The sequence below is a fragment of the Mus caroli genome, unplaced genomic scaffold, assembly GCF_978045245.1.
Source record: "Mus caroli unplaced genomic scaffold, Mus_caroli_1 scaffold_9, whole genome shotgun sequence".
NCBI classification, from domain to species: Eukaryota; Metazoa; Chordata; class Mammalia; order Rodentia; family Muridae; genus Mus; species Mus caroli.
In genome coordinates, this window is record NW_028227264.1 from 35713226 (window position 1) to 35723171 (window position 9946).

The following is a 9946-nucleotide window of genomic DNA, read 5'->3' on the forward strand; positions in this document are numbered from 1 at the left end:
CTGCATATGTAGCAGAGGATGTCCTTGTTGATCATCAAAGGGGGGAGAGACTCCTGGTCCTGTAAGTTCTATGCCCCAGTGTAGGGGAATGCCAGGTCCAGGAAGCAGGAGTGAGTGGGTTGGTGAGCAGGGGTAGGAGTTGGGGGTTAGGGAATTTTGGGAGGAGAAACCAGGAAAGAGGATAACATTTGAAATGTAAATAAAGAAAATATCTAATAAAAATGATATTTAGAGCTACAGAGATGAATACTCTTTGAATCTTGAGATTCTGGTGAAGTGAAACCAGAAAAGTGATTAAAACTGGTGACCAAAGAAGTTGCAGTATCAACATCCACACTGTTTGGATGGACAAAATAAAACGATTGAAAATCGACAGCCAGACTTATCAATGGATGCCCTTGACAAAAGCCATTTCTATAAGTGTTGAGTAAAATTCTTGGATTATTCTTATTAATATACTAATTTATTAAAACTACTGAACATATTTGTAACAGATGCTGGGAAGTTTAGGTTAAGTAGGAAAGACATTGATCCTATCCTACAGGGTTGGAGAACATTACTGCACTAACAGGTTATGATTTCATGTAGGATATGCTTCTAAATGAGTAGCATATGGATGAAAGCACACACACTACACGTCAAGAGTAGAGGGAAGCAACAACATAGTGTGAGACCGCTATGAGGTCATAGGACACAGGAAACAAGCATCGCCTGTTTAAGCTAGGACTTGTTAAGTTGTATCTATCTTATATCTTAAAGACTCTGCTATCTATGAAAAGGGATTATTGGCTCCCTTGTAGTTTTTATTTGGGGAAATATTTGACAAGGCATCATAATTTGATTTTAATCTGATTTTATCTCTGCAGTGTTTAGATGATTTAATTGCTGGTTTGATCAGATGCCTAGAATATGAGTTGTTGATAAAATGACACATCGGATTTTCACAGGCAGAATTCTTTCCCATGGATTCTCTCTTCTCAGTACAAGTGGTTATTCCTGGCTTTCAGAGTCTATGACTTACAAAACTGCATATTGCTCATTTAAATATTGCTTTATAGAAACCACATAATACGATATCTGAAGCCCTAACATTTTCTTGAATAAGTTTTGGTATGAAAGTCCTAGGCTTTAATTGAAACTGATACAAACTTTTAGTGCCTCATTAGGTACTTCTCATTTAATTAGCTTTATCTATGTTAGTTTTCTCTAATTCTCAATGGCAAACCACTAGATGGTAATAAAATATCAGTGGGAGATGAAGTTATTTGACAGATATCTTAAGAAGTGCAGAGTTATTATACAACTCTAATGAAATTATGTTAGCACTTTTAGTTTTCTTCTTGAGAACTATTTTTCTCCTCTCTGTTGGTTTCTGTAAGACAGGGTCTTGTTATGTAGCTCAGGCTGGTCTTCACATCCCAGTCCTTTGGGCTCAGCTATTAGAGTGCTGGAATTTCAGGGCATGGTACCATACCTCTCTGGAATGAGCCATTTAATGAATTATTAGCCTCTGGGAGAACATGATAAGGTCATTCAACATGGGCACTGGTACAATCTACCTCATGTAGCTAACCAGGGTGTACTACCCCATTTGAGGATATGTGCAATAATGGTTAAACTGGAAAACATGGGCTTTCCAGGAGACAGGATCCCTGGAAACCTTCCTTAGAAAATGTGTAAGTAAATAAGGAGCCATGATATTGTTCTTAAGAAATTTATTCAATATTTTGAAACCTAGACTTTGACTATGTGCAGTTAAAGTGATTAATTTCATTATGTAATACATGTAGAATAACATTAAAGCTACAGATAGTAATACCCCAGAAGTGAGATGACACAATCAGAAAGGCCCAGACTAACTTGGTGGCCTGGTCTCAGCCCTCAAGTTTTGCAATAACCACACTGCCACACATAGTGTTGGAAACTTTTTCTTTTCTTTCAGTAAATGAAACCACAGAATCAGTCATTGGAATAAAAACTTTCTAATCTTCTTTGTTAAATTTTTGACTGATTTTTCACCCCTCATCTCTGTTCTTGTAGGAGAAACTAGTCAAGGAGAACCTGGCATGATGTGAGCTAATTTCTGCTTCTACATGAAATTCTAATCTAGATAGCTTATTACCTAATGAGATAGAACACTATTCTCCCTGTCAGGATCAGATTTCTGATAAATAAGTTCCAGAAATATCCTCTACTTCACCTGTGCATCCATGTGATTATGACTTTACTTGAGGCAGGGTGTTCTTACAGGAGGGGAGGTGAGTGATAGGGGTGGCTCCATGCTTACTAGTTGGGTTTCACTTAACTGGGGATTGTTGAAGTTTGGTCTGCTGCTACATATTCTAATGCTAATTGTGGGCCTCCAAGACCTAGTTGCACCAGATAGTCCACATGTAGACCCAAGTGACATGTGACTTGCCCTCAAGTTATTTCTGATTTGTGAATGCCTTCATCCTATAGCTGCAGAGAATTGAGTTAGGTGTGGTTTGGTTCCTGGCCTTGGGGTTGCAGGAGACCACCAAGAGGGAGAAGAAGGTAGAAGGAGGAGGAAAGACACCATGGGCTATAAGTCAAGAAAGCATGGCCCTGAGGGTTGGCCAATAGGATTTAAGAGCAGCCTAGATGAAACATTGCAAGCAATAACTCAGGGTTATTGATAAGAAATAGATATTAATAGCATAGAGGATAGATATATGCTGAGCATTTGTGCTGATAAAGGCTTATTATAAATATAAAGTTTGTGTGTGTGTCTTTTATCTTGGAATTAAATGGTCAAAGGCAGGGTAGAAACCCTCGATTGAGGTTAAAGTTTTCTATAACAAGAGATTGGGATAAATTAAGGTGTGAGGGCTTTTCATTATGAACATGTGAAAAGATGGTTAGGTGCACCTGACAGCTTAGAGATGATCATGTTTTCTCTTTCTCAGAATCAATGGGTTCAAATAAAGTAAGGCGTGGGGTGCCACAGTGAGGCTCAGGTACACTTTCTCTCTGCTTTAAATGCTAATATGTGATGGGTGACAATGGCTGTACAGGAGAAATTTGTCACTTTAAAATCAGCTTGACACCTGGAGAGAAAAATCTTTTTTTTTCCATTAATTTATATGTATTCATTTTACATCCTGAGCACCCTCCTCCTTACCAGTACCCTCCTCTTAGAGTCCCTCCCTGCAATTCCCCTAGGAACATCTTTCTGAATGAGAAGTGACACATAATGAGAAGTATTTGAATCCAAATGTTCCGGCAACTACTCTCTTTGTTTTCTGTAATGGATCTTCAGTCTCTCAGTCTTGCCATCTGAACTGATTACAGCAAAATCCACAAGGAGATGTTTTTCCTGATAACCCTTGCTTGATCACCAAGCCCTGACCAATGAGATGAGAGGAGCGGTGTTATGCATACATTCTTGTTATTTCCATAAAAAGAAAGCTGATTTTCCCCCATCTGTCTCTTCCTCTCTATTTGCCTCTAAGACAGAAATCATGAGGAAACACTAGAACCAGCCTGGCAGGCCTCAACGGCTTTATTTGCTTTATTGTGAGTGAAAATTTAAATTTTATGTGGTTGAACTCCCAGTTTTTGAAGATATTTTCCTTGATGATTCAGTTTTACCCAAAGCAACGTTAACAAAGTTCATGTTTGTGAAGAAGCTATGAGGTTAGCTTGATTAGAAGGGCTAATTTCCTGAATTGAATCTTTAGGGTCATTGAATTTTATCTTATGTTTACCTAGAGACAGCATGGTATACAAATATATCATACCATCAGTACAAGTGGTGAAATTAGAATATTCTAGCCATTAATGTTCCTACTAATTAATAAGGCAAAGAAGTAATACAGGCTCCATAGTATAAACATATTTAAACCAACAGACATGGGAAGGAATGAACTTTGCTTTGTATTGCCCAGGCCTTACTGCACGTTGAGGGAAAGCTGGAAATGGAGAGCTGTTAAGGCCAAGAGCAGAGGGCAACCTTTTCCCATTCCTTATCATTTTGTGCCTTGTGTCTATCTCTCTCCTGTGAGTAGCACCCAGATAGTACATTGCTCCATTCCCTCCTGTTAATTCTCCTGTGGTGCCTCATGGAGAGTGCTTAAGACAAGCTGACCTTAGATATCCTGCCATTGCGTCAAGCTGAATATATCACAGAACATCCTCTTCTAATAGCAGCTACCTACTTTCGCTATTGTTTGCTGGTCTGTGGCACATACTTTTTATTTCAGTATCTTTGAGATTATACTTGACTTTTTGTTCATTTTTTTCTTTTCTTTTTAAAATTAATTTTCAGATTTCAGCCACTGCTCTCTGTGTGTCTACTATCTTAGCCCCAAACTGCAATATATCATGACTTAGACATCCATGATCTCTTAATTGGTCTAAAGTATTCTTGGCCATACATGAATTATATGATGTCAAGATTAAACGAATTGATCTAAAAACTGCTTTTAGCGTGTTATTTCCTCTCTCTCCTTCTCTCCATATATGTATGTATATATGTATATATCATATACATATCACACACACAAACACATACACATACACACACACACACACACACATCCTACTTGCTTGTCTGTATCTCAAATTTGTCATCCTCACTCAATCTTTTACAATATGATCTTAATAAACTGTGATCCAGTGTAATAATTCATAAGAGTTTGGTGCCTCACAGACATGATGTCAAATTCTAGGTCAACAATTAATATATATATATATATATATATATATATATATATATACACACACACACACATACACACACACATACACACACACATACACACACACACACATACACACACACATATATACACAGTGTATGGCCATTTAAAATCTCCATTTATTGTTTTTCAAATGATATTAATGCCTCTTGCTTGTAAAGTGGAATAATATCTGTAAGCTATGCACAATAGACATGCATTGCATGTATTCATGATTATTTCTCAGCCCACACTCTCTCTGTTCCTATCCTTGCCTTTGGTCCCTCGGGCTCTGGGCAGTGCCCTTTCTGTACTTTTCTAGTGACTCACAAATAACTTACTTTTCAATTCCCCATTGCACCTATACTTTCTTTCCAGTCTTCTCTAAATTCTTATTGTGTCCATAATTGCTTGATATGCTTTCTTTAGTTGTCTTTAGCGACATTACAATTGAAACATTTGATGGGGAGAAATTTGCCTTGCATTTCTTTCATATTTTCTCCAACATCTGGGTCGTTTTAGTTACATGTCACTCAGCACCCACTAAAATAGATGGAATTTTAAATATTATAAAATGGCCTTCAAGTGCCCTATTTTTGAGAAAAATCCTGGAACACGTGTCCTCAAGTACCCTTGACATGTTTCTGTCCACACTCCATCTCTTCCTTACATCATTTCCCACACAGCAGGACAAAACCTGCTGAGGACTCATGACATTGTGAGGAACAGCTGAAACAAGGATGGTGGATGAGTGCTCAAAGGTCAAGCAGGCAAAAAGGAGAAGGAAAGATGCAGAGGTAAAAGAGAGGTGTCTGCAGCAAATACCAGGCCCTGTGCTCAATCTTTGAGATCTGTGCCAAATTCCAGTAAAAAGCCCAAAATATAGATACTGTAGTACATTAACAAACATTTAAAAGTGTTCTTTGTTTTTCCCATTAATTTATTTATTTATTCACTTTACATCCCAGTCACTGTGTCACTTCTCTGCTCCTCCTAGTGTCCCCATCACACAGTTACTCGATCCTCCTCTCTGCCTTCCCCTCTGAGGGTGTGGAGGTCCCCCCTGAGTATCCTCCTACCCTGGCACATGAAGTCTCTGCAGGATTAGGCATATCCTCTCCCATGGAGGCCAAACAAGGCGGTCCAGTTATGGGAATGGGATCCACAGACAGGTAATAACTGTAGGGACAGCCCCTGCTCCAGTTGTTGGGGGGACCTACATGAAGATAGGGCAATGTGCAAGGGGCCTCAAACCAGCCCTTGTATGTTCTTTAGTTGGTGGTTCAGTCTCTGAGAGCCCCCAACGGTCAGGTTAGTTAACTCTGTTGATCTTCTTGTAAAGTTCATATTCCCTTGGAGCCCTCTGTCCTTTCCCAACTCTTTAATTCGACTCCTTGAGTTATGTCCAGACTATGGGTCTCTGTATTTGTTTCACTTAGACAACAGTTACAATTCTTGTTAACTCTGACGACTTTCTACAATAAATTTTGAACACGTATCTCCTCAACTCTTCCCACCAACTCCTCCCAGATCAACCTGTTTCTCCCACTGATTCCAACTTAACAAACTTTAATAAGTAAAATTTGCTACATATTTAAACAGTTCATTAAATGTCAAGGTTTATACTATGAATGAGTACTCACTTAGCTGCTGTTGACCGAGATTCACAGCGATCCTGGACACCCCAGAGAATTTGTTCTTGTACTGAGGTTCTCTGCACACTCTACAGCTCCCATGAGCACTATAGACCTATGGCAGAATTAGATAATTTTCCAGGCTTCCTTACAGTAAGGCTATGAGCTCTCCAGTTAGATTCAGTATTACAGAGTTCCCAACACCTTAAGATCCATGTGTTGAAGTTCCAAATCTCCCTTGTTACTGTATTTGAAGTAGGAAGGTAAGTGATGTAAGGAGATCATAAGGGTGGATCACTGATCCAATCCATTCATGTCTATATGAGGCTTTGGGATGTCCTCCTTCTCTCCTCCCCTCCTCTTTTGTTCCTCCCTGCTTCATGAGGAGACAGCAAGGCAACTGTCTATCTGCCAACCAGCAAGCAAGAAGATTTCCAGGGAGAGAAAGGTGAAACATTAATTTTTGATCTCTAGCTCTATGAGAAAGTATATTTCAGTGATTTAAACCATCTACCTTAAAGTATCTGGGGTGGGAGCTTGTGCAGACTAAACTGGAAACGGTTTCTTCTTCCTTCCTTCCTTCCTTCCTTCCTTCCTTCCTTCCTTCCTTCCTTCCTTCCTTCCTTCCTTCCTTCCTTCCCTCCCTCCCTCCCTACTCCCTTCTTTCTTTCTTTCTTTCTTTCTTTCTTTCTTTCTTTCTTTCTTTCTTTCTTTCTTTCTTTCTTTCTTTCTTTCTTTCTTTCTTCATTTCTTCCTTGATCTATCTTTCTTTCTTCCTTGATCTATCTCTTTCTTTCTTTCTTTCTTTCTTTCTTTCTTTCTTTCTTTCTTTCTTTCTTTCTTTCTTTCTTTCTTTCTTTCTTTGTTTCTTTCCTTCCTTCCTTCCTTCCTTCCTTCCTTCCTTCCTTCCTTCCTTCCTTCCTTCCTTCCTTCCTTCCTTCCTTCTTTTCATTTTTCCTCTCTCTTGGCGACAGGATCCAAGCTAGCTTGGAACTCCCTAGCTATACCAGGCTGACCTCAAACTCAGAAATGTATATGGCCTTACCCCCTGAGTTCTGGGATTAAAGGAATATGCCATCATTCTCACCAGGACAATTTTCCAAGTGTCTTTTCTTTTGTAGCTCCTGATGACTTCCAAGGATTATAGCCCTGACTTTATTTCTCTGGGATATTGTCTATATTTTACTTTATTTATTACTCATTATCCTGTTGTCTCTTTGATACTTTTTAAAACCAAGAACTACTATTTTTACTTTGTTTATTTTACACTGGAAGTTTAATGTAAGTTACTTGAATTATAGTTATTAGAAAGAAGTAAATGCAAAATCTGAAGTTCAGAACAACATGCCCATCCAGAAAAAAACCACACATGAATTCAATCTGACAACCTTCTTCTTCTTGTTCTTCTTCTTGTTTGTCTTGTTCTTGTTCTTCATGTTCTCCTCCTCCTCCTCCTCCTTCTTCTATTCCTCATCTTCTTCCTCTTTTTCTTGTCTTCCTCTCCACCCCACCCTGTCTCTCTTTTCCTTTTTGATAGACTAGTATGGATTTAATATAGTTTAAGAGGTATAATGTTGAGCGATAAATGAAGGAACTCATTGCTTTCTGACTTATTTGCCTGTCACCCTTGTTTATCCTTGGTTCACAACATTCTCTGTCCTAGCAACATCAATTAGTATTGATATAAAAGAAAGAAGATTAATAAGGACTGTTGCTATTGCACACTTTATACAAGATGCATTAAGGAAGAGTTAAAAAAAATCATGAACACAGGTGACAAAATTATAGAATAAATCTCTAAAGGAGCATTTAACCAAGGTGATTTCATTAATCCTCACAACATGATCTTGGTGTCTCTCTTTCATAATGGTTGCAATTTACCAGTGGGAAGTAAATAACTTCACTAACATCTTCATTTTGAAAACCCTAGTCTTTGGCTCCCCTGTCTGTGGGCACATGTCTGGGCCACCTCTTCATGTTGAAAGTTTTGTGAATTATGTAAGTTATGCAGTACGCCAGCTGGCTGTGGCTTCCATAACAAAAGGTCACTGACTGGGTGGCTGAAAATACAGAAAGTTATGTCCTTACATTTCTGAAGGATTGAAGTCCAATGTCAAGGAACTGGCCCTTTGGTTGCTTCTTGGATCTTGCTCTGTAATGAGTAGATGTTCATATTCAAAACTGTATCTGCTTTGTTTGTCCCTGTGTCTTTGTGATTTGTGTTCAATAACCTATTCTATTGGTTTAGGACCTACTATAATATCCCAATAGTAACTTAATCACCTCTTTCAAGGTCAAGTTTTGAGATTACAGAGATTAGGCTTTTGTCATAGAAATTTTTAATGAAACACAATTCACCTTGGAACACTTAGTGTGACATTTAGAAGTCAGGTTATGTTATCACTCTGAGGGATGGTAACCAAGGATGGTTGGTGTAAAGGTGGTGTTTAAATAGGCAGTGTTAGGATGGTGCTTAAGAGTCTGCAACAAAAAGTTCTCAATAGTCTTATGAAATGTGTGTGTGTGTTATGAAATATACAATTCATAACAGTCTATGTGATAAATATATGAAATGTATGTTTATATGAGTGTAATTTAAATGTATATGTAGAAACTTATTCATAAAAGCAGACCCATAGCACACCATTATCATTTGTTAAATATAGGCAATGGTGTTAAAAAACCTTCTTCATTTTTATGGACAACTATCCCAATTGTGCATGGTCAGTTACAGTATTACGTACGTAACTGACCTGCACACTGAGTTCTGTACTTGTGTGTAACTGTGCTGTGAAATTTAAAAATGAGACATTTTAATAATATTACCATAGGAAGAACCCAATAAAAAATGACAGAGGACAGTTTTAGATTTCTAAAAAGGGTTAATGAAAGCATTTATCATATATCTTCTTGTGTTAAACTTTCCTTATGTGCCTCATTAGTATTTCCAAGTCATTATCTACTATCCAGTCAGTAATAATGCCTGCCAGAGTTGGACCTTTATCTCTGACTTTGTTGCCCTTTTGGCATGAAAGACCTATATGCAGAACATGTAGAAATACAAATCTTATATGAACTTTTACCCCATTCTAGTAATTGCAGAGTGAGTGTTTCATTAAGAATGCTAGAGAAGATCATTTTTGTAATTTTAATTGAAGGATTCCTGATAGGATGATACATTTAAACATTTATTTCCCAAATGTTCTTGTTTGTTTGTTCTTTGAGGGATTACAGAGCTTTCAGGAGGTATGTGGTCTCCTTGAAAAAAATAGCCATTGGTGTGTGTTGTTAAAACCTGGCATACCTCCCTCAGGATGACCTCAGCTTCTTCACCACTGACCCAGCTGCTTCATGATTCTACTACCTCACTCCTGCCTTCTCTACCATGATAGCCCATAAGCTCTTATGCCGAGATCAAAATAAACCCTTCTGGTCTTACATTACTTCTTTCAAGTGATAAGAAAATACCAAAACAACCCATCAAGGCAAGATGTCCACATCATCATACATATGAAGCAGGAAGAATAACTAGGAGACTAGGAGAAGGCAATGGTGACAGCCTCTAAGAGGTAAATATAATGGGAATCCCTCTGGAATAGTATAAAGTATGAT